The sequence below is a fragment of the Notolabrus celidotus genome, chromosome 22 (assembly GCF_009762535.1).
Source record: "Notolabrus celidotus isolate fNotCel1 chromosome 22, fNotCel1.pri, whole genome shotgun sequence".
Lineage (NCBI taxonomy): Eukaryota > Metazoa > Chordata > Actinopteri > Labriformes > Labridae > Notolabrus > Notolabrus celidotus.
In genome coordinates, this window is record NC_048293.1 from 20,158,232 (window position 1) to 20,183,081 (window position 24,850).

A 24,850-nucleotide genomic window follows, 5' to 3' on the forward strand; every position below is an offset into this window, starting at 1 on the left:
AAACTGTGAAAACTGTTCATATAATGTGCAATATCCTGAAACGAAACATCTCTTCTCCCGACCTGACTGTGTATATTTGAATTTTGTTTTATATTATTCTATATTTTTTATTGTCTTTTATACATATTTCTACCGGTTTTTATCTTATTTGTATTTATGACATGCACCTTCAGGAGCAGCGCTTCTAATTTCATTGTACAAATAAAGGCTATTCTATTCTAGTATTTAAAGTTTACAGGCTGTCACGGTTTCTCCTGCATTGTTCTGTGTGTGATCACGTATAAAAACAAAAATTTGCATGGATCAAACAAACAGAATGTAAGTCAACACAGATCTTTTTGGCTGATATTTCCAGAGGACAGCTATAGAGTCCACACAGCACTTTCCTACTGTACTATACTGCCAAGTTCAACACCTCATTTTTGCTGTGACCTACAGAACTGCTGCAATATGTGGCATGAGACTGCTCTGCTAAATGTACGAATAAATATTCTTAATGTATCCCTCTGTCATGGAGTTATAAATTGGATTTATATTGTAATGTGCTATTCTTAATACTGTCTGTTTTGTCACTACATAACAATGCAGAGCCACGTATTGCTTCTGAACCCTGGACCTGAATGATAAACTAGTAATGTACTTAGGCATTGTTTCTTATTACGCTAAACGAGGTTATCATCTGTGGAGACACTTTTGTCATAAGATAATGAGTCAGTCCTGATTAATGCTTAAAAACAGTACTCTGTGAACCAGTGCTCTGTTCAAACAGCCTGGCGTCAGTGTGACAATAAGCCAGAACATTGTATAATGAATAAGACAAAAATATATCTCACTCATGATGGAGTTTTAAGTGCTGTAACACAACCAGAGCAGCATATCCACATGTGTTATGATACAATCCTAACCCAGTGTGAACTACTTTATTGTGTTCATACAAGCCCCAAGTGCTGATAAAATATGCAAGCTCTGCCTTTTGTCCTTGTGCTAAAGATTTATTAACTCCAGCTCCTTACGTGGACTACAATAGCTGCATGGGATGAACTGAACCTATGGATGTGCCCTTTTCTTTTCCCTGCATCACTGTGCACCAGTTCTTTGCATTATTAAAACTTACTGCAGATTATAAAAGAATGGCCACATCAAATGGGTTATCACTTCTTAAGCTTGGTTTTGTAAATGGCACATAATTTGGCAGCAGTTTCTCCCTGTAAGCTGCATTAGTGTTTCTGAAAACAATGGGAGCTTGAGACTTACAGGGGGAGGGAAGGCTGCAGTTTAACACAGTCTGAGGGTGAGATTCAATTTTTTATGGTGAGAGACACAAAGTAAAATTTGGTGCTCTGCTAAAATGAGATAGCTGCAGCTCAGAGGATCCAAAGATACCGCTCTGTACTGTGTCCATTTCTTTAAAACAGGCATATGAAGTGCAGAGTGAGCTGTTTATTACAATATGCACATTCTCTCTCGCTAAGTGAATGCTCTCATAACCTCTAGAACTTCTAAAAACCCTTGAGACATATCAACAGGATGTTTCCTCCCTGCAGGGGAAAGTGGTGAAAATGCATTTGGAACAAAGTAGGTTTCATGTTTATGCCAGTGAGTGGATGCTTCACTGCTCTTTGAGGACAAAAGACTGACACCATATGCACATTTACAAGACTAGGACATGCATTGGGACACTGAAGCACATGTATTTAGGGATTTAAGGATATATCACAAGACGGGAAAAAAAATTATACAAATAAGGGCGGATTAAAATCGATTCAACAGCATTTGTATTGTGATATTATTTTTAAACATTAGAAGGCACTATCTGCATTTCACTCCACTTGTTCAACATCATTAAGTCTCTTGCGCTGCTCTCTCGTAACTCACTGAGTTGAGCTTAACAGACATGGCGGCAGCAGGTGAAGACCGAGCCGTTCAGGATGCACCTTTGTGTTTCAAGTCTGAGGTATGGCAGCATTTTGGCTTACCCTGATATTCCTGAAGAAGAATATGTCAATTCCAAGCCAGGAGCATAAACTTCACTTTAGTTTATTTAAAGAGATTTACCTTATTTGTTTGAATATTTAATACTTTCATTTGGGAATTGTTCACTTTACATTTCTATATAATTGCTCTGAAATTTTCCAACCAGGTATTTTTGTACGGTCATTTTAGTTTTTTTGCAAGGTGCCGAAACAAAGTGTGCAGTGGTTTTATTTGAGTTACAACACACCTTAAAAATGAAAATGGATTACTTTGTTTACAAAGAAATATAAGAGAAAAATATATATTGCAGCCGTCCATATCTTAGAATTGAAATAAAATAATAGTTATTTGAATATTGAGTTAAATCCAGTTTTCTTGAAAAACGGGATAGGGGTAGGGATAGGGTAGGGAATCGTATCGTGAACCAAAAATCGGGATTTGTATCAAATCATGGGTTGAGTGTATCCTTACATCCCTACTCGTAATACCTTAAATCAGTAGGTCTGGTCCCTTTCTGTAAACTAACATTAATAAATCAGCTTTAAAAAGTTGAATCTTTGTTGTGTTACAGTTCATAATTTTGTGTGACTACAAATCAATGCATCACTTCCTCACTCTGCATCCTGCAGAAAGTTGTCATGAACAAATAAAAGTAGCGTTAAAAGAAGATCAGCTTTAATTTGCTTTCACAACAACAGCACACAACAGCTCTTGACAAGAGCAGCATCTGTACAACAGTGGGTGATGGTGCTCATGGGAAATGCAGTCCTCATCCTAGAAAAAAACAATACAGATTACCCTGAAGGGATTGCTGTCAACACAACATGAAAACTGGCATGGGAGAACTTTAAATGTATTTTACACACAAACGGTTTGCAAGGAACAAGGATGCACCACTTCTCTTATGTTGTCTATTGCAAAGGACAAACATGATGTTAAAATAACAGAAGCATTTAGCAGATAGCCATGTGGATTGTAGCCCAACAACATGCGAGCAACCCTTTACATTCAAAACATGCCTCTTTCACTTATGAAGCCCTGGTTCAACAGAAAACATGTCTTCTTGCAAGTCCTGCTCCAGGATCAGCCATGAGTACAAAACATTATGTCCAAAGAAAAGTATCCATCAAAAGAACAACAAGAAAAACTCCTCCTGAATCTCACTGCCAAGCTTTACCAGCTCATCTCTAAACATTGACATTTCAGGGTGAGTGCCAAGTAGACTTTTACATCCAGTAAGTTTTGATTACATCATAATCATCTTAGACGGTTGCTGAACTGAAGTATCATTGATTTGCAATGAAAACTAAAAGGTTAATTATGTTTGTTAGCTTTGTGAGAACAACAGAGTCTGCTGTTACGATGGACACTCATGGACTTTAACTGTTACATCACTTTTGGCTTAATCCTTCCAGACTAATGTTCTTTGGTCGTACAGGAGGAAATATTGTGAATGTCAGTAAAATATTTCAAGGTAAAAGAGTGAAAAGCAAAAAATTACACCAATTATGACTGTACTTTTCTACCTCAGCTCTTCCCTTCTTCTCCTGAGTGAGTTCTGAGCCTCACAACAATGTTCTTTTTCAGGCACCTCTCTTCATTCCGCCTGCTTGTTATATATTTAGATGTTATTTGCAAATCTCCAGCGAACCACCATTATGACACCAGCAGACACAGCCCGGAGATGCGTATAAGCGCTGAGCCGCAACTCGTGATGAATGTGGCAGGAGGAGTTACTTTGTGTTTCCCAGGCTGCTCCCAGCTCTCTGGTGAAATAAACGCTTGAAAGATGATGGATACATCTTTGTATTCCATGATTTACGGAGCAGTTACAGCTGGGATTTTTTTTATGACATAGTTTAGACTAAAATAAAAACTCTAAATGGTTATATCATGCCTCTAAAATGGCTGTCGCTCATGCAGAATTGAATTTAGCAGAGAAATATTTCTTCATTTATCACACTGAGCACTTTGCTCTGTGGGCAAATCAATGAAGACCCCGTTCTATGCTGATCATCTTTTATTTTGTTAACGCTCCTCAGGAAGTCCTTACATGACAGAGGGGTGCTATTCCATTGACTGCATGACCCAAATACCTCAATTATTCCAGCAGAGTGAAATCTGGGAAGAGAGAGAGAGATAGAAAGAAGTGTTAAAATAGAAACAATGTTCTGAAATGTGGAGCCGGGCAAATAACATCCATGGCACCAGATCAGAGAATTTTGAGATGAATCATGCATTTGATAGACGATCACATTACGCTGCACAGCCGTGACTTATTTCTAACTATAATCTATATGCAAATATTGCATCTCTTTTTATATTGTGCCCTTTACGGGTCAATATGAATGTAAGCCAAGGACAGCTATGACATTTTCTACAGAGGTGGGTTTGCTGATCTTCATGCCTTTATTACCACTTTTCTTTCAATTATTGAAACTGATGGCCAAGTTTTGTCTAACCACTGCTGCAGTATCTGTTTCTATCAAAAATATATCATTGTGTCCCTGCAAAGTGACTTTCTGTTTTGAGAAGTTGCTCCACACGAAGCATTAATTCTGCAATAACACAGACAACCAAACCAATGTGTCAAATAAAGTTTCCCTGTTGCAGTGTCAGGGAAGACACTATCAGACGCATCAGGACTCTCACTGCTGCTAATCCGATCTCAGAAACGTAAATGTTTGATGAGAGCCACTTCAGGGTTTCAGTTTCACAGCAATTGAACATTGAACATCCAACTGTTTCTCAGGGTGCTCCGAGTCTCTCCCTCCGTGTGGGGCTGTGGGTGTGTGGAGAGCTGCGCAGCCTGTTAGTGAGTGTTCATGCTGGCAAGACTCTCCTCTATTGTGTGGAATTTAGCAGCGTTAATGATTCATGTCCAGAAGTTAGGATCTTCACCAGCACTCCTATCCAGGATGACAATTGTGTTCAATAAATGCAGTTTAAACAGACGAGACAACATGCGTCATACAAACATGCAAGAGGAAGGCGATGTCACTGATGAAAGTGGTTTTCATTGTGTTTGTAAGTGTAGGAAAGGTAAAGTGTGATAGAAGTGTTGTCCTGAGGTGTTACCTGATTGGATGTCTTTGTGTCTGGGCCTGGTCTGCTAACTCTTGTTCTTTACACCTCTGCTCTCTGGCCTTTCCCCCAGGGACAAATAAAGTTTTTGAAGTGAATTGAATTAAATTGTCTGACCTTGTCAGGATTCACATAAGCACATTATCCAACTCATTGCCAGGTATTTAGTACTTCAATGTATGGGGGGTTCGTTGTCTTGATGCCAACTGCTGCATTAATAAGCTTTCAGCTTAAAATAATGTGAGTTGTTTGACTAAAATAAACCTTGTGGAGCGCTGATTTGATTGAAAATACCTTTTGACCCAAGAGAACAAGTGAAACACAGAGATGTGTAGTGCAAGTCTTGGCAAATCACTCCCAAGCAGTGCAGGTCCACCAAGGTTTAACTTTTTGGCCATAATTCCCAAAAATATGTTTGTCATAAAAACAACACTGCACATCACATAATGCACACCATACCCACAGAGAAGCATGGTGGTGGCAACATCATACTTTGGGCCTGTTTTTCTTCAGCTGGAACCAGGGCCTTAGTCAAGGTGGAGGGAAGTATGAACAGTTACAAACACCAGTCAGTTTTGGCCCCAAAACCTCAAGGCCTCCATTAGAAAGATGAAGATGAAGAGGAACTTCACCTTTCAAAATGACAACGAACCAAAGCATACATCCAAATCAACAAAAACATGGCTTCACCAGAAGAAGACTACATTTTTGGAATGGCCCAGCCAGAGTCCAGACCTGAATCCAATTGAACATCTGTGGGGTGATCTGAAAAGGGCTGTGCACAGGAGATGCCCTCACTATCTGATGGATTTGAAGTCTTTTTTGTAAAGAAGAATGGGCAAGTATTGCCAAATCAAGATGTGCCATGCTAATAGACTCCTACATAAAAAACCGAAGTGCTGTAATAAAATCAAAAGGTTCTTCAAACAATTATTAGTCAAAGGGTGTGTACACTTAAGGCTGATTTATACTTCTGCGTCTCCCCTACGCAGCAGGGGCTGACGCAGACATGAGCACCACATACTTGTGCGTCGGTGAGTCCGTGATCGCGCAGCAATTCTCCGCCGAAAAGCCTGAGGGCAGTGCGGTCTCTCTGATAGCCAGCCGCCTGCTTCCGGTCCCGCTACGATCTCTGTTTACTTTTCCACAGAGATTCAGAGCGTGTTATGTTAATCTACAGCTGATACTTGTTGCTGTTTATCATAGAGACATGATTACATGAAGAATAGAGAGGAGGAGATGAAATACACGGCCGATGTGCGGCCGATGTCCGGGATCCCCGAAGTGCTGTAAATGCGGAAAAGACAAAGCCGCCGAGCGGACCAATCACAGAGCTTGCGGTCCGTGTCGGCTCTACGGGGAGTTACATCTTGGAGGAGGTGCACGTCAGCTACGTGCGTAGGCCGTAGGCGTAGGTACGGGAGCTACGCAGACCCCCGGCGTAGGCTACGCCGTTGATTCAACGCAGAAGTATAAATCAGCCTTTATGCAACCATATCATTTTAGTTTTTATTCTTCCCCCTAAAAGCGATTTTTTTTTTTCAATTGAATTGTTCATGTTATATGTTACATTAAAGGTGGAAAAAGCTCTGACATGATTTATATTGGTCTCAGTTTGTTACATCACAAAACCTGGCATTTTAACAAGGGTGTGTAGACTTTTGATATCCACTGTATATATATACTCTGGATTTTAAGCAACTTGTTTTTAAAAAAAAAAAACTGTTCATATTCTTTATCTGCTACAAAACTTCATTTTTTGAGAATTTATTCTACAAATAAAGTTTTTGTATCACATGTTTTTCAGATATGTTGAATGAGAGAGCAAAAGACAAGCAAACAGATAAACAGACTGGTGATGAAAAAGGTCAGTTGATATTTACAAAACCAGAAAGTCAATGGCATTGTGTTGTAACAAGACGGATGCAAAATCTGAGAATCAAACAGTGCACTGCTCACTGTTTCCCATCATTTTACATCTTGCAAAGAGACGCTGAATTTTCAATCAAGATTGGACCGCACATCACAAAATCAATTTGTTTTCCTGATACCACGGCCAATAACAGAAAAGTTTTATTTCAACCCAAGGAAGTTTCCACACAAAAAGGTTTTCTCACTTTTTGCATCTATTCTAGCTTCTCCGTGTACTTTTTATTATTCATTAAGGTTTACCTCTCTCTACATTCTTGTAAGTTACTGAGTGGGTCCAAATTCCAACACGGTCTAGAGCACACAAGTAGTCAAGTGAATCTCACGTCTGATGCCAACATACAGTCCACTAAACCTGATCTTAAAATAGGTTTTTACAATGCTGGTTTTATTTTCAGAGCCAAGTGTATCTCATACCACTTCAGAGTTTATTGAACACCAGCAGTCTACAAGTGAGCCTACAGTACAAGCTGCTTTTGGTTCCAACAGCAATAAACAGACACGAGGAACACAAGCACAAGGCAAGCACGATTCAGTTTGTACAGACACGAAAGATGTACAGCAAATCTCACATTACAACAGAACATTTGACATGTTATTTTATTAAGCTGAATACATTCGAAACATGAAGTTCTTCCTTTATTTTGTGGATGAAATGTAAAGGATACTTGTAGTAAACATGTGCTTTTGCAAGCTAGAATCCTGACAGGGTGAGTTAGGGATTCTAACTTGCATCATCCCACTTAATACATGACTACCAATTAAAGACAGAAACAAGTGGAATGTTAATGATTAACATCCCTTTCTGTTATATGATAATAAGGACATTAAACCTATTCCTCACTGAGATTGTCAGAAGCAATATTTATCATTAGCGAGCAATCATTGTTTTACCTACTTTCACGACTCATCCACATGTGTCCATAGGGAATTACAGTCCGTCAGAAACACTGGCAAAACTTCTGTTGCATCTGTACTTCTGTTGTCGTCCTTTGGTGGCGTTGTTGTGGCTTCTTGTGTTTTTGCTTTTTACTAATTTTGTTGTGTTTTGCAAAGCTTTTTGAATTTGTAAATCATCTGACACCTACAGGCCACCATAGATAGGCAATCAAGAGATGGGCTGTTTTTGAAATGGCCTGCTACATACTGCTTACTACATGCTACGTTTGGATTTAGTATGTAGTATGACTGTTCTGTTGGATCTGTTCTGCAGTACACTGAGAATTTAGAAAGAAAAAAGTGAGTTCTGAGTTTACTTGGTCAAAACCCCTGCAGTGTAGCATCAGTCTGAAGGCAAAGAAGGGCAATAACTGTCTGTCGGGATGCTCGAGGCTCTGTTTCTCATCCTGATGGTTCACAGTTCATCAAAATCATCTTCAGTATTTAGTCGCCGGCAATGCAAACTTTTCCATCCATCTTGAAGATGGCTCAATTCTGAATTAAATTACTGCTAGCAACTTTGTTTGTTATTGACATTGCATTGGAACACGTTAGTGCTATGTGGGTGACTCTTCCTTTGTGTTCCTAATAAAGATATTTAATGAAACCATCACAGTGCCTCTGCTTGATTGAGCCGTGTCTTCTCCTGGAGCTACAAGAGGATCTCATTAATCAAGAGAGCCCCACGAGCACTGATAAACTCACACAGGCTTGCAAACTTCACCTGCACTCGAGCACTTTGAGTTGTGTTTCTCAACTTGGCACTTGACTGCTCACACATTCAACAAGTGTAGTCATTGTATTAAAGTGTTTTCTCTCCTGTGTAAATGGCCTGGGAACAAACAACTATAATATCTCAGATTCTTGAGTGTTTCTATTACTTACAAGATAGGTGTAAAAAAAGTCCAGAAAGTTATTTTACATTATGACTGCTCATCTGGATACTGCTTAAGTGGCTCCAGTGAAATAAAAACCAAGCACACACATAGACAACAGCTCTCTACTACTAGGACAGACTTAGAGAAAGTTTAGCAGAGAAAGAAAGGAAAGTGCCAGTGTAGTGCTGAAGTGAAGTGAGTAAAGGCGGGTACACACTACAGGATAATCGGGCAGATTTTTGTCCCGATCTCCCCCTTACGATCAAAGCCAGCAAAGGTCCGATTGTCTGATCTTTGCAAACGACACCGTGTGTGATTTTTCTATGGTGTGGGGTATGTTTAGAGTGATTCTGTCCGGTCGGAGCTGCTCAAAAGGCTTCAGAAGGAGAGATCATATATAATGAACAGGTTTAATATTTGTGACTAGAAATCCTGTAGTGTGTGGGATGCTCCGAGAGGAGTCGCGAATTAAGATATATATTATAAGATCAGAAGAGAGACCTTGTGCGATCGTACTTTTGTTGTCATCATGTGTGTGGTCTCTAAATGTGTGAAGGTTTGAAGATCCTGTAATGTGTGCCAGCCTACAGAGTTGGCTGTCTGTCACATCTCTTCAAGCCTTAATTTCATCCCAATGAAACCATTATCTCGAGACACACAAGGCAAAGTGAGGCCTCGACTGAAGCAGCCTCAGACTTTTCTGATTAACAATGAATATAAAACTGAGAACAGTTGGAATCTAGCATCCACTGACAAGGTATTTTGTACTGTCTCCAGTTCATGCATCACTTCTGTTGTTTGAGCAAAAGACTATCCACTCCACACAACACCCAAATTTCTGTTACCAGCAAAACATTCCCTTGCCAGAAAGGCAATGCACATTTGATTGAAACCCCTGGAGGAGTGATAATGAGCATGAGTCAGGGCTCATTGGAAAAGGGGAAATGCAGTGTAATTTCTTCCTAAAGACACATCACACCTGTCTAATTATCAACCACACAGTTAGGCTTCAGCTTGCAAAAAAACACACATAATTTCTTCTTCCTTTAGTATCTGTAATTGCTTCCTGTCATTTATTCGTCCCTGCAGCCGCTAGAGGGTTTGACTGGAATCTAAGAGTTAATTGTCATGTAGCCTTCATTAGTTCCTTCATTATTTTCCTATCAGCGCTAGGGTGTAGTTTGTGACGGAGGTGATAATTGTGGCAGGATATTAACACTGAGATGACTTGTATGTGACAAGGACAGGGCCCCTGGGTAGAGGGTGCTGCCAATGTGCAACTGCAAAAAAACTGCAGCTCCTCAAATGCCCGTTTGAGGCTCGCTACAAAAACCCAGGAGTCCCTGTGAGGTCCATATGTTAAGCTGTCAGTATACAGCAGATATAAGAATGTTTACAGTCAGATACAAACTCATTTTGGTCTCAGTAGCTTATTTCTCTATTCATGACAACTGTACAAGGGTAAAACAAAAATGATAACACATCCATTTTAATGATATTCAGGCAAAGAGTTCTGCATAAGTACTCCTAATTTGGAGCATGTCTGATTTGAAGGCAGGAGATTGTACTGTAGCTGTTTGCCCGGTGGCTTAAGGCCTGCCTCAGCTCCACCTCTGCCAGTTTCTACAACTGTAGATTGATTGAAGATAGGTTGAGTCAGCATTCCCAATACTTTGGCTTCATAACGCCTCCTCAGAAACCAATGGATGATGCCGCCATTCGTCTTAGGTACATCCATGCATCCCACACTTGTATCTTTTCCTTGCAGCCTGGTTCCTCCCACCAGAGGTCCATGGAGAGACACAAGGCAATGAAGCAGAGGAGTGGGGAAATGAGGAAACATGTTTAAAGCGACATCAGACATCTTGAGCGTTACGTGAAGTGACGGTGTCAGCTGATCACTGCTGGATCAGCGCTCAGTTGGCTTTAACAGCTGTTTTTGTCTGTACACATGTACTGGGTTAATTCTACTAAATACACATAGTAGAAGTGATTTCCTCTCTGTGTTACCTGTTTAACAAACACATGCACATGAAGAAAAGTGTTTATTCTGTGTCCTGCCTAAGCAGCAACCTCCAGTCTAAAAACGTGATAATTACCAAGAGGATAAATTATATAAGATGTTTAGGATGCAGGGTCAGACTGCATCCATTTTTCTTATATTCTACCCTACCATCACACCGTCTGGATTTATATCATTACAACATGGTGAATTACTTTTCTCCAATATAAAATGAAAGGTAGGAAACATAATAAAGTAACTGAAGGGAGCAGTGGAGAGTGTGAAGGCGCAAAACTCTGCCTAATGGAAATGGCACACTAACCCTGCACACTTGCTAGTGGTGATTTTTTTATTTTTTCAATCAATTTTGCCTCCATTGGTAGGACAGCTGAAGAGAGACGAGAAACACAGGGAGTACAGAATTGGGGAACCCATGCAGAAAAGGGTTGTGGACAAGAGTTGAACCAGTGACCCATGCAAGGAGGACTACAGCCTCTGTACATGAGGCATGCGCTTCAATAAGTGGGACAACTTGCACCCAGTGGTAAATATAATAATAATCTGTTAACTGCTGCATTCACACATCTTTTCATCCGACTTTTACTAGAGGCTGGACAGGGTCGCACAGATTTAGATATTTGGGTCACATGCATCGTGCACAGAGAATGTCAGGAAATTGTCGGTGTGTGCACGTGCATTGTGCTGTGCATGTGTGAAAGACTTTTATCCGAAACCCCTGAGATGTGGAGTTTTGTTCTTTGCCTGGAGATTTGTTTGAAATAAGGACTCCTCTAACACGTAGAAACAAGCTGTCACCCTTAGCCTGATCTGACACTGTGTTGATCCTAACTGCTTCGTTCTTGACTTCAGAGACAAGTCCATCATGCGGTACGTGAGGAGAGCAACATATTCTGCGTTAGTTCTCCGTCCTGTCAGTGCCTCCGTGCTGCGGTTTGTCCTGATTCCTCTCCTTCATCAAGCCTCTGCTTTCAGCTGTCACTCTCTCTTTAAAAGCAGCAACGGAGTGAGCAAAGTTGGACCAATCATGGCAGATAATGCGCTTAAATCAGCCAGTGGGTGTGAAAGCCGACCACTTGGGTTTCAGCTCCTCACTTCAAAGCCTCCAAATTTGCCCGACGCCCCTCATTAGCTCTCAAGTATACACTACAAATATCGCTTTCAGTGGTTAATCAATCGCATAATGAAACACTTAATGCCTTCTCATGCCTTTGGGCAGTCTGGTGTGTTTGTCATCGCTGCAGGAAAAAAAAAGGAGACCAAATACTTCAGTCCTTGCTCAAAATGCACTCATGCTTCTCTATTCATTCTGAAATCTGATAATGGAGCATCTACACTACAGATGTATCCTGGGCACCATCAAAGTGCAGGTCGTCACTACACTGTATTTTTGCCTTTCATACAATAGTGTATGAAAAAAAAAGTATTTCATTCCTCTCAAATTCAAAAAAGGTGTTTTAACAAAGGTTACATTTCTATCTCCGTCTCTCTTCTCTGCTCTTTGTGACTTCAGCAGACACTAAAGCATAACATATGAATCCGTTGAGACTTTGAGGCACAAAAGAGGCTGGTATTTGATGACCTATGAATGAAAACAGTCTTTTCTGCCATGGATGTATGAAGAGCTTCAGGTATGATTGAGGGCAGAGCAGAGAGACCGGCTGGCTGGATGATGCAATGCTCCAGATGTAGTCAAATTGAAATGCTTGAACCTTCTTGGAGGGTTTATGAAAGTGTTGGCTTGTTTATTTCTTCTTTAAGATGTCACATCCATTAAGCTATCAGACGGTAACATTTCATAACTCGGCCTTATGGCTTTCTTATAACCAGCGCCGCTTCCTGTCATTTTATAATCTGTACCTTCCTGTTGCTTGAGTTGCAGCTGAGGGTTGCAAATCTAATATTAGGTCACTTTTTGTAATAATTGTATAACTTAACAGTAGTTTTAACCATTTTTTTATTTAAGTGATATATCTTTCATGAGACCATAACATGACTTGATTTGATTGGAGCATCCTGATCTCCCAACTGTGTGTGAAGTGGGCAGGGCTTACAAAAAGTATGGATATTCCTTTAAGTTTCACTTTCATTTAGTTAAACGTCAGGACTGGTACGCCTTGTCGGTGAGTAGTTGAATAGTCAGTGAATATGTTCCAGACAATAATTAATGTTAACTTATAGTTGTTAATTTCGAGTTGTGTTTGTGCTTTTGTTGCAGGTTTACAACCTATCTAACTAATTAGCTAACTAATTGAGAGTCTTACTTCTTCTAGCCACCGAGTGTCGGTAGGCACGTGTGCGTTATTGTGTGAAATAAACGGAAAAAGAAGGAGACTCGAGTTGTCCGCCGTATCATTTCTGACAACCCTTCCAGAGGGGAGTTTACTAACCTACAGCAGGTAAATTAATAAAATCGGGACAATAATGTTGGCCTTTCTAGTTATATATAAAACAGTACTGAATACTGTAATAGTTGTTTTGAACATGTATGAAAAATTGTGAGATATTTATTGGGATTGCACAATGTTTTTTTTTTGTAGCCCATGCCCATAACCGATAACCTCTAATAGTCTACTCCGATAAGATTACTAATGTTTATTTTTACATTTAGATTTTTCTAAATGTGAAGTTTATTCACATCTTAGAGTAAGAGAGGCTAAGAATTAGGGAGCAAATATGCAATTGAAGATTTTATTTGCAAAAACAGATACAGTAACTCCGTTTTATACATTTTCAGAAAACACAATTATTTTTATATCCATATTTAATAAAGTTACATTTTTAAGATACCTCTTATTAGCAATGTCATTTTGACTTATTCAAAGTCACCCAACTTTGGTTGATTGATTATACCTAAAGCTAGTAATAGAAAAAATATGTTTTTTGAAACAATTTGAATTTTTTTTTTTAAAGTGGGTTATCTGTTTTTGCAAATGAACTTTTCAACTATTTTAATCTCTACACTTTCCAATTCTTACTGAAATCACTATTGTTCCCCAAAAAACAAAAACAAAGAACATTTCTGACTCTTTCATTTTTATTTTCATCCTCTTGGATTACTTGCACGTGTTTGGCACATTGCAAACTATGGAAGCATATATGTAACTAAATTACATATATGACATACAGGCAAACAAGTTACTCTCCTCTGAAACAATGTCATCCACGCGGATGACACCATCTTTACTCTCTGGTCAGTTTATTGTAGCTGCACTTGTTCATTATTCTCTGAGTGTAATGGTGGATAGTATACTGACACCTACTGAGTTGGAATGTGACAACTGTTGTCACAATGGCTGTATTTAGCTTTCCTTATGATACACATTATGTTGTAATCCATTTAAACACTTTTAGAAAAATATATTATTTACCTGTGTTTCTGACTTTCAGACGCATCAACTGAAAAAGAATAAAATTCTGTTGTCATGTTTAACATGCAACAACATTTTGATTTACATTTTTTCAAAGGAACTTAAACATTTTTAAGTGTTTGAAAACAGTTTCTCAGAGTTTTGACCCTTAAGAAAAACTTCATGTGAATCTGCAGCTTGGCTTTATGAAGTCTAAGTCTGTTCTTTAGCTGTCTGGCTGTCTGTCTCTGCTCTCAGACATGCTGCAGCAGACAGCTGTTACCTGAAAAATAATAATGATGAAGCTCTGCAAAATCATCTACCTGCTCAGCACCAAGCAGCAGACGGACAGAGTTATGGATTAAGCTGGCACAAAGTGAACAAAGTAAAGAAATTAGCATCTGAGAGCCGGTTATTTCTTTAGGGATTTGAAGACACGGAATATCTGGAGGTAGCTGTTTTGCTTGTTTGAGCGCTTAAATGAAGATGTTGTCAGTTTTAAGTTGTTATCTCAATTTAGTCAGCAGCTGTTGATTACATGATGAACAAGCCGAGTCCTGTGGCCTCTGTGGCTTTTTACGGACAGAGAGTGAATCATGGACAGCATACATATGGTGTGAACTTTGTGTAGTGGACTATTGCAAATGTATGCTTGTATGTGTTAAAGGCTGGTGAGGCAGATGAAAATCTCTTTATAATAAAAAAAAACATTTATCTCCCCGAGCTGGGTCTCAAAGGTCACCAAGTGGGGAAGCAACTCAGTGCCCGGAGCTGATTTGTGCGTTTTTGGTTGTGTGCTTTTGTGTGCATTCATGCATGTACCAGTAAATGTTGTGCACCTGGGTATATTTTTTCCCCAGCCGGACATTCAAAGAACCACATTAGAGAGGGCACTGAGTACAGAGTGACTTTAGCGTAACCTCAGTACTGACAGGATGTGAATCAGAATATTTGACTTCATCTTTTGAAATGATTATGACTGCAGAGGAATGTATGCCTCACTTTTACAGGCATACTGTGGTTTGAACCACTAAAGCAAATCAGACAACTGTTGTTGGCTGCAGAAAATGGATTCAGTATTTATCCTCTCCCTTCAGGGGCCAACATTCAAAGATATGTAAGGTCCTGGGTGACTATTTTGAAATCTATCTTGGAAATAGTCACACAGGAATTAGAGAGAGGTATGAAATAATTGCTTGCGTCTAAAAATCAGTCACTCAGGAGTATTGCAAAGTTTTATAGCCAGGTTTACAGTCATTTCTTATCCGTCAGGTTGAGAATTGTACTGTCAAAAGTATTGATATATGAAAAAGAAATGAACCAAATACATGTTTTTTTCCTGTTTCTTTCAATCAGGACAGAAAACTAAATTGGGATGGAAAGGGGTGTCCGGGGGCTTGTTTTTCGCCACTTTGTGTTGCGTGACTACATCCCTTTGCATAACTCCAAAAGTGCTGGCAGTGAAATTCCATCCTTTTAATGCCTCACACACTGACTGCTCACTGTGCACACAGGATGAATCATAAAGACAGAGGAGGTTCTCGGGGTACCGTAGCCAAGATTTGCCAATCCAAGGAGATCTGATGCCAAATACCTTCAGTGTGTGGGGTGTTATATAAACGCCAAAAGGTGTCAGGGTTTTGACATGCATCATACGCTGCCAGATGAGAGCAGTATATCACTGACAACCACATGCAGAGCGATTGTTTTTGATGTTATTGCAAATCGACAACATCCCATCTCTGTCTAGATTTTGACCAGCTATGAAAATCTGTAAACCATCCAATGACATCATTTAGTGTCTCCCAGATCTGTTTCCATGAATTGAATTCCAATCCCCATGTCCAGGCTGCAGTGTTGCAGCTGATTGATTGACTGTCAACCATAATCAGATTTTTTGTTGTCACCAGTAGAGACTCGCCCTGCTGGCCAAGAGAGAGAATGCAGGTTTAAGGAACCCCAGCACTGATTTCACCTTTTACCCAGGGACATTATCATCTTTATATACATGGCCTTTGGTTCATAAGTAGTGTTGTAGAGCTCGAGTCCACGGACTTCCTAATTTTTATCTTTAGGCCTGTCAAGTCGCTTCCAAGCAGCAACCTCCAGTCTTGAGAAATGAAGCCAATTTGGAATGTTTAAAAAACTGCAGTTCCTTCAGTGTCCACTTGAGGCTGGCTGTAGAAGCACCTGAAACCAGATACACTGCCCTTCAAAAAAAAGCACAAAACAGCAAAAATAACAGGTTCAAAAATCAGTTTTGATCTGAAGAGCACTTTTCTCTATCCTTTTTTATAAGTTGTTAGTTTCGAAGTTATAGAAATTACAAGTTCTGCAAAATTAGGGGCTGGACTGACTTAGTGAGGAGGCGAAAAGCTCGTCTCAACTCCACCACGTTGCCTCAGGTTTGGACATCTAAAAGGAAGGTTCAGTCAGCACTTTCAATATAGTGACTGCCGACAGTAGGCCTCAAAACTCTGCTTCAGAAACCAATGGGTGATGTCTCCGAGACCCATCCATGTATTTTACGGTCTATGGTCACCACTAATATAGCCCTCCAGTACTGCCCCCCCCCCAAACCCCACCTCAAACTCCATCATCGGAAGTAAACACACCATAGCATATAAAACTGATGTCTATGAGACCTCAGTTTGCAGTTTCAGAGGGAATGACATTTGAATCCAGCTTTACGGTTCAACATATTACATTTCCACACTAGACTCAAACTAGAGTAGCAAAACTCCACAAACATTGCCAGATACATTTTACAAATTACACCTAAACCAATGCTGTAAAATATTTATGCAGATCTATTCTCTATTGTTTCTTAAGTAAATTGTATTGAATCAGAGAGAGAATGCTTTGTTGAGCTGGGTTAATTGTGCCTTCTTTGATGTTGAATTTGTTAACTTTAGTCCACGTGACAGGAGGTGTTCAATGAAAACCACAATAAATTAAAAAAACAAGTTTGCATGTTAGAGATGAATCCTGGAGCTTCAAAAGAACACAGAACACTGTGATACTTCAGTTCTCTAAAATCTGTTCCCTCTCAGACCCAATTTTATGAAAGAGACTACCTTTTTTCCAGTTGATGAAATTTTCATGAATAGCAGCAAAATTGAACTCCTTGCCACTGGAGAGAACATTTTGGCCCAGAATCAAAAGGTGCCATCTGCCTGAGAGCCTTGTGTCAGCAGTTTAGCCATATCACACTATCTACCACATCTCTGTGATCAAGACATGGCTGCAGCTCAAACGCCCGCCCAGAATGACGGCTGGGGACAGAAACAGTGGGTGGAGAGCGATGCAATCTAAGCTTGGCGAGCGCTTTGATGTGAGCCCAGCATTCGCAGATTACAGCAGGCCTGTTCTTTGTGGACGTGGCTTTTTCGTCCCAGTGGGGATATATACTGCAGACACCAGCTGCTGAGGATAAATATGCCTATTTTGTGGGGCAGTTAGGCTTGAAACCTCACTACAGATGTGTTAAATGGGGTATTTGTGGAATGGGAGTCCATTCAATTGCTGACTGTACACCACAGAGTCTATAGCTGTCAGTGACGGTGCGTCCTGGCTCTGGGTTGACGCTGTAGGCTGTTGAACATTTCCAGTGCCAGTATCATTACTTTGAGTGGGCGTAATGAGAAATTTGCATATAAACACAGTCACACGCAGGATTATTATTTATAATAATGAAATTATGGGTTTATTTTTAACTGCGAGTCTCTGGAGGATTTCTGTTCGCCTCACCACAGGACTCCCTGCCGACAGATATGAACTAGATGGCTTCAAAAGGAAACCATGTTACTGGCAGACTTCATGTTTACCACCAGCAGTGACAGCACCGCCCCAGGAAGTATTCGTCCTCGGCCCAAATAGTGTTAGTCGTCTGGAAAAAAAACAACAACAGCAACGCAGAGCATGTTATTACATTTTTGTTCAGAGCCAACACACAATGCTGACAGAGACAGTAGAGTTCTCGCCCCGAGCTAGCAGCAGACTCCACTGAACATAAATAACACTTCTGAATCAGTGAGTTACCGCTGTGTGTTCTGCAGCTTTCACCGCCCCAACCAAGGCAATTACATTGCAATCTTAGGGTGTTTGTAAGCGTGCGTGTGTGTGTGTGTGTGTGTGTGTGTGTGAGAGTGTGTGTGTGTGTGTTGAGGAGTGGTTTTGCACTGAACTCCCTGGGGAAAACCTTAAATTGTTGTGGTTAATCCTGTCAGAGGCATTTAGGATAAGCACATTATATATCATTTCAATACGTGAAAAGAGATGCCACACTGCCTTTGCATCTTCAAATCTACTTCAGCTTGTGTTCAATTCAATTGAATTCCACTCTATTAATCCCTGTGGAGGAAACTGATTTAATGGCAAGAAGAGTGCCGCAGACAACAAGATAAGGGACATAAAAACTGAGTCATGGAGAGAGCAAAGGAGAGATGTAGCAACTATATTTTACTAAACTAACTTTGTGTGAAAACCAGAGTGAAGTCTTCAGTGTGTGGGCTCTGTCTCTATTGGTGTTAAAAAAAAAATCCTTTCCAGGCCAGCTGCTTAAAAATAGAGGGTATCTGTAATGATGACGTCTGCATGGATTGTACACGTGATTCTATCTGCTTGTGTTGACAATATATTGGTGAAATATGGTGAATACAATTATTTTTGAAAAATAACAGGCAAAAACCCAGCTAGTGATCAAAAAATGCTATACTTCCTTGTAAGTCATTACAGACAGACCGTTTGCAAGACAGTAATTTTGTTTTTCCTGCCCTGCAATCATAGCTGTTAAGGAAAGATTGGAGGGGGAAAAAAAGACATTTTGCTTTCTCTCTGCAGCTCTTTTACCATCTCTGAGTAAACCAAACATCAAGAGCACTATTGTGTTACTAAAGTGCACTTTTGCTCAACGTGTGTTTTGAAATAACATAACATTCCATACAAAATACAACGAAGAGCTCAATAAGAAGCAGGAATAGCATTCTTACAGAATCAATACCCCACTTTACCTCTCGTTTTATTCATTCTTTACAATACGGTCAATGTGCTTATTCAAGTATGAACAAGAACAACACATTAGTGCTCGTATATCTGCTCCCATAGTGGGTCAAACACTAGCTGCTATAGCAGTAGCATAACAAATCTGTGATGGGTCCTGGTGCAAATATTTTTGGGGTCCCCTCATTCTTGCTCTAAACAGAAGTACATACAACCAATTCACATAAAAAATAGCTTACAGTGCACATACCTAACAACATTGGACTGTGAAAAATAGGGAGATTTTCTGAAGTATCCTAAAATCAGCCAGAACCCAGCAGTCCCGTCCGTATATGACCCTAAACTGCAGATTACCACATTTGATAAACGGATATGTAAGTCAAATACTTTAAATGTCTCTTAATTTCAAGGTTTGCAGTAAAATATGGCAATGAAAACATACAACATTTTAAAAAATCCATGTCTTATACATGTGACAAAATGTATGAACTATGCTGCGTTATTGCCCGTCACAACTTAAGTTAGCTAGCAAGAACAGGGTTAAACCACGTTAATGAGGGATGGATAAAATCTTTAAACAGTGCAGAAGTTTGTTGAACTCATAACAATTTGTCTAATAAACACTTCAGCTACCGGTGTCACACAGCTACCTGTCGCTCGGTGTCTGTGTTTACCTGCTGTCAGAAACGATCTCATGCAGCGTCAAACCATCTACAGGGAGAGGAGGGGTGGATGTTTTTGAGGTTTGAATATAACCCAAAGGAAAAGAAACGTAGACAGGAGATCTCAAAAGTGTTTCATTTATGTCTCCTAAACAACAATGAGATCTGTTTGAAAGCAAAATGAGACTATAGCTTATGTCTCCTGTTTCTCATTCTTGCCTTCAGAAAAAAAAGTTGCAAAAGTCTCAGCTTAGTCTCCCTTTCAGTTCAAAAGGAGATCTGGTCAAAATCTGAAATGATTCTCAGGTATTTCTCAATTTTTGTGACTCCTTTTGAGCTCAGGTGGAGAAATCAGGGAGCTCTCTCAGTTGTCTCAATCTAACCTCATCCATTTGTTTTTGTCAGACTCAGTTTTTGTGTCTCAAGTTGAGCTCAGATGGAGCAAAGAAAGAGCCTGAGCTCATCTTTTCATGAACATTTATAGTGCCCTGCAAAATTAAGATTTCAATGTAATTGTCCACAAACTTACAATTCTCATTAAAACATTTGAACTACTTCAAGATCAGCTATTTAGATGTCAAAGGATCTCTTCTTTGACTTCACAATATGGTCCTTCCTTTACAAGTCTGTGTGGAACAAAACAACTTCACAAAGTGTCTTTGAGAGAAATTGTAAGAGACTTCATACCAGGTATGACAGACCATTTATTTAAAATATGGGCCGCAAAAGGGCTGACCAGATTTAGCCAGATTATTATAAGTAAAGGGGTGGATTCTTTTGGGCGCTGGTGGCCTAGTAGTCTAACAGAGACAACACATACAGAGGCTACAGTCCTCGTCTCAGGGGTCGCCGGTTCGATTCCCGGCCGGTCGACCATTTCCTGCATGTCTTCCCCCTCTCTCTACTCCCCACATTTCCTGTCTCTCTTCAGCTGTCCTGTCAAATAAAGGCAAAAAGGCCCAAAAATATATTTAAAAAAAGAGAAGAAAATAGCCATTAATGAGATCTCTCATTTAAGTCTCAAATAAGACTCATGTCATGGTCTCAACTATTTCTCCTAGTGAATTTTAGGAGACACTAATGAGAAACCAATGGGAACAATTTGAAACTTGAATGAGAGTGAGAATCTCAATTTTGTCTCCAGAGACTTAGAAGAGAAAGCCTTGAGCAGTTAAATTTTCCTCTGGGAAGGCTCAAGTAGAGGACTTCATGATAATCGGTTAGAGATTAGAGGAACTTGTTAAAAAATATGGTATAAAAATTGAATTAAGGTTTTTAAAAAAATGTTGGTATTAAAATATCTAATGGGGAACGTGCCTTATAAGTTAAGGGACACTCATTTGGTTGACAGCAACGTGAAATAGGGAGATTATAGGGAGAAATAACAGCTCGGGAGTACAGCGGGAGAAGGGGTTAAAAAGCGGTAGACTCCCGCCTTGACATGCACAAAACACACACTATTAGCATTAAAGGTACTGCATCCCAATTTGATCAAACACACTGTAGGTGCACATTTCCAAATATATGCGACTCAACAATGATACTGCTGTACATTAAAACCCCATCCCACCCTGTAATGAAGAGAAACCTGTACTCAGCAGCAAGAAGTTCCTCCTGTGGGCCTTCCTGTCAGCGAACTCAGTGACAATACTGTTAAAGTCAAGATTCTGGCTCTGCTGTTCTCTGTTGACAGTATTAGTATGACAGCCAATCTGCTGAGTCAATCCTGCCCCATGCTGCTTCTAAAATTTGATTTTATCACTTTGAGCTAAACAGTCATCCTGTTGTCTCTTCTTCTTCCCTTTTTGGCAGCACTTCAGCTTGCTTACAATCATGCAGATAACATAACCAGTTGTCTGATTATTTTTAATGATTGAATCCCTCTATGAGCGTGCAGTAGACTCACGTCATCGGATGTAGAAATGAACCCCAGAAGGCCTTCCCTTTGTAACTTTTGAAAATGTTGATTTGAGAAACTTAAATAATCACAAGTAAAACAAAATGACTAAAGACTGATTCAACACTGAAATGTACTAAAGTGTGGTATGAATAAAATCTCACGCGTCAATATTCACCTTCTGCAGATGCTTGTCTAGCTGGCTTGCTTCCACGTGACGTTGGAAGGAAGCAGGGAGAAACAGGGACACTGTTTCATACCCTATCATTTAGTCATTGATTCATCATTAACTTATACCTCTCTGTTTCTCTCCATCACTCTTTCCCTCTCAATCTCCATCTGCTTCTCTCATCACTGTTTACTCTTACTCAGAAACAGCGTCCTCATTTGGAGTAACGTGCTTCAAATTCAGACACAATGCACACCCAGAAGTCTGAGACAATTGAGAGGGGAAAAACACGCTGCAGATACAAAAATGATGCAAATCAAGAAAACACATGCCAAAGAGAGCTGCTGCAAATCCAGACTTGACAGTGAAGGTGCTCCGGGCCTGCAGGGGCACACAGTGAAACAGTTTATTATTAATGTGAGAGTGAGGGAGACAAGAAACTGCTTTTTCCATAGTTCAACTTTATTTTAACTTGATGAGAAACTGAATTTGTTGTTGATAACACTGTTTGAATTTTTTAACGGGTTATACAGTTTTCCTCTTGCTTGCAGTCAGTGAGTAGTCACAGAGACTCTCTGACAGCATCTATCATTATGTGTTCTGTATATGTTACGGGTCCTAGGAATGGTACCACAGCAACAAAAATGAATCCTGCAAAATACAGGTAAAACTCAGGTAACATGAAGACACAGGAAACTCCATTTGTCTGATTATTATCACTGCCTTTAGGCATAGATGTTTTTTTTTCAGTCACTACAAGGAATGCTTTGCACGTAAAAATTACATATAAAGACAAAAGTGGTCACACATTTTGGGTGTACCATATATACAGACTATCTCTTGTTCCACTAATTATCTCCACAGTGTCTTGATTTGCAAGTCTTTCCTATGTTTCTGTGTTTTTGGCTTTTCATTGTTCTTGTATCTGCAGTACGTTTTCTGTTAATGCAGCCGTTTTTCTGCAGCACGTTTCCATCATTGCATTTCTGTCATATGTCTGCATGTGTTTATGAATGTGCATCGTTTCTTAATTTGTAGCATGTTCCACTTAATGAAAATCTTTTGGCCGTCGCAGATCAGTTACCCACCGTAGATTTTGCCACAACCCAATCAATCATCCTGCTACTGCTCTCCTCTCATGCTCTAACGGTTTCTTATTTCAACGTGGATCACTATGACCCTCCTCCACTCTAGTCACCTCCACTCCTCCATCATCATCAGTATCCAGGTTGAGTTCTTCAGATGTCCACTTCTCTTAACATCCTGCATCCTTTCATCATCACCACCTCCAGTGTCTAGACTCTATCAGGGGCTTCTTATCCTGCTGTCAGCCTCACCGGTCCTTTGAAGATATAAAGATGTCATGATGGGTCGTATTGCCAAAGAAATCACTCATTTCACATCCTCTTCTAAATCCTTTAAAGTAAAAGATTGTTGACTCCTAATGAAATCTCTGCAGATTGAACTCTGTTTGGGCCCGTACTTGGGTTTCATACTAAAGCATATGTTGGTTTTACTCAGCAGAGCTACAGGTGTAACTATATTCAGCCTTTTGGCATGTTTAATTAAGGTAACATTTGCATAATCCTTTTAATAATGTTGTGATAGGGTACGGATTTAAGTCCCTATCTGTTAACCAATGCTAAAATAATGTTAGAAAAGACAGTCATAGTTGCTACAGTATTAATGAACTAGTCTGTTACAACATCAATGACTGAGCACCAGAAGTAGCTTATTGTGTCAACTGACGAGAGTGTTGTGATTGCGTTATCATATCTTATTATCATCCTCATTCATTTAATAAATCATCCGTCATCTTGCACTCACTACCTCCCTGCACCCTCCCTCAGTCTGTTTTCCAGCATTCAGGTCATGGCAACCACTTCTCATAGCTCTCCTCCTCCTCATCCTCATTCCTCAGCATCAGCCGTCACACGTCTCCTCCTCTTCCTGCTCGCAGCACAGCAGAGGCTACTGCAACCGCCTCTCCTCCCTCAACCTGTTGCAGCTGTAGACGGTATATGAAGCATTGGCTGCTGCATAGTGTACAGTTTTGAATTCAGTGCAGGTGTTGGAGCCACTGATGCTGCATCAGATATTTTAAAGTGTATGGTATCTACAGGAATAATTTGTGCTGTATTGTTTACTCTGTGAAAGATAAGCTCATGTTGAAATATGAAGTAAAATGGTTTGAAAATGTCCAATCCGAAACTAAGGACATATTTGCATATGTTTCATCCCAGAATGATATGTAAAGTCTCGTTTACAGAGAAGCCAAAGATCTTTGGTTACAAAGTCAAGATTTGGTGTTCTTCCTCTGGCCATTGAGGTCGGCCGATTCAAAAATATCCCAGAAGAAAACAGACTCTGTGAGATGTTTGATAGAAACTATTATGACCTCAGAGAGATATTGTTTCAACAAATTGCCTGTAAAAAGCCTGAAATATTGTTGTGGACAGATATGCAAAATCTAAATTGGTTGCTTAATTGTGACGTGTTTAAACTTGCTAATTTTGTATCAAAAGCCTGGAAAAGAAGACAGGATAGTCTTTTCTAAGTAGTGTGCATTTTTATTTTATTCTGTTATAATTTTCTCCCTCAGTTTCCTTTCAAGGAATGATCGTGCTGTGCGCTCTGACCCTGACCCTGACCCTGTATGGTGTCTTGTAAGCCCATGCAGGCTGCGGATCTGATTGTATGCATGACACAATAATAAAATAAAAACTAAACTAAATTATGATGGCATTCTCGTTGTTCTGTGCGCCCCCTCCATTTCATCCACGGATAAAGAAAGTATGCCTGTACTGTAATCTTCATCTACATTTTTGTGAAGCATATGTGCCTTCTGTTACTGACAGCTTGTGTTAACTTTATGCATCTCATTTGAAACTGAAGGAAAAAAAAAAAACTCGATAATGACCCAGGAAAGCACATTCTACAGAAACTT

The 24,850-nt window shown here is 39.8% G+C and overlaps 1 long non-coding RNA gene across 1 annotated transcript in view; it reads left to right on the forward strand.

Moving 5' to 3' along the window:
• Positions 1-24,601, forward strand: part of LOC117806343 — a 180,038-nt gene extending 155,437 nt beyond the window's left edge. The window contains exon 4 of the long non-coding RNA XR_004629646.1: positions 23,825-24,601. This is a non-coding gene — a long non-coding RNA (uncharacterized LOC117806343). The remainder of the gene's footprint in view (positions 1-23,824) is intronic.
• Positions 24,602-24,850: the final 249 nt, after the last annotated feature.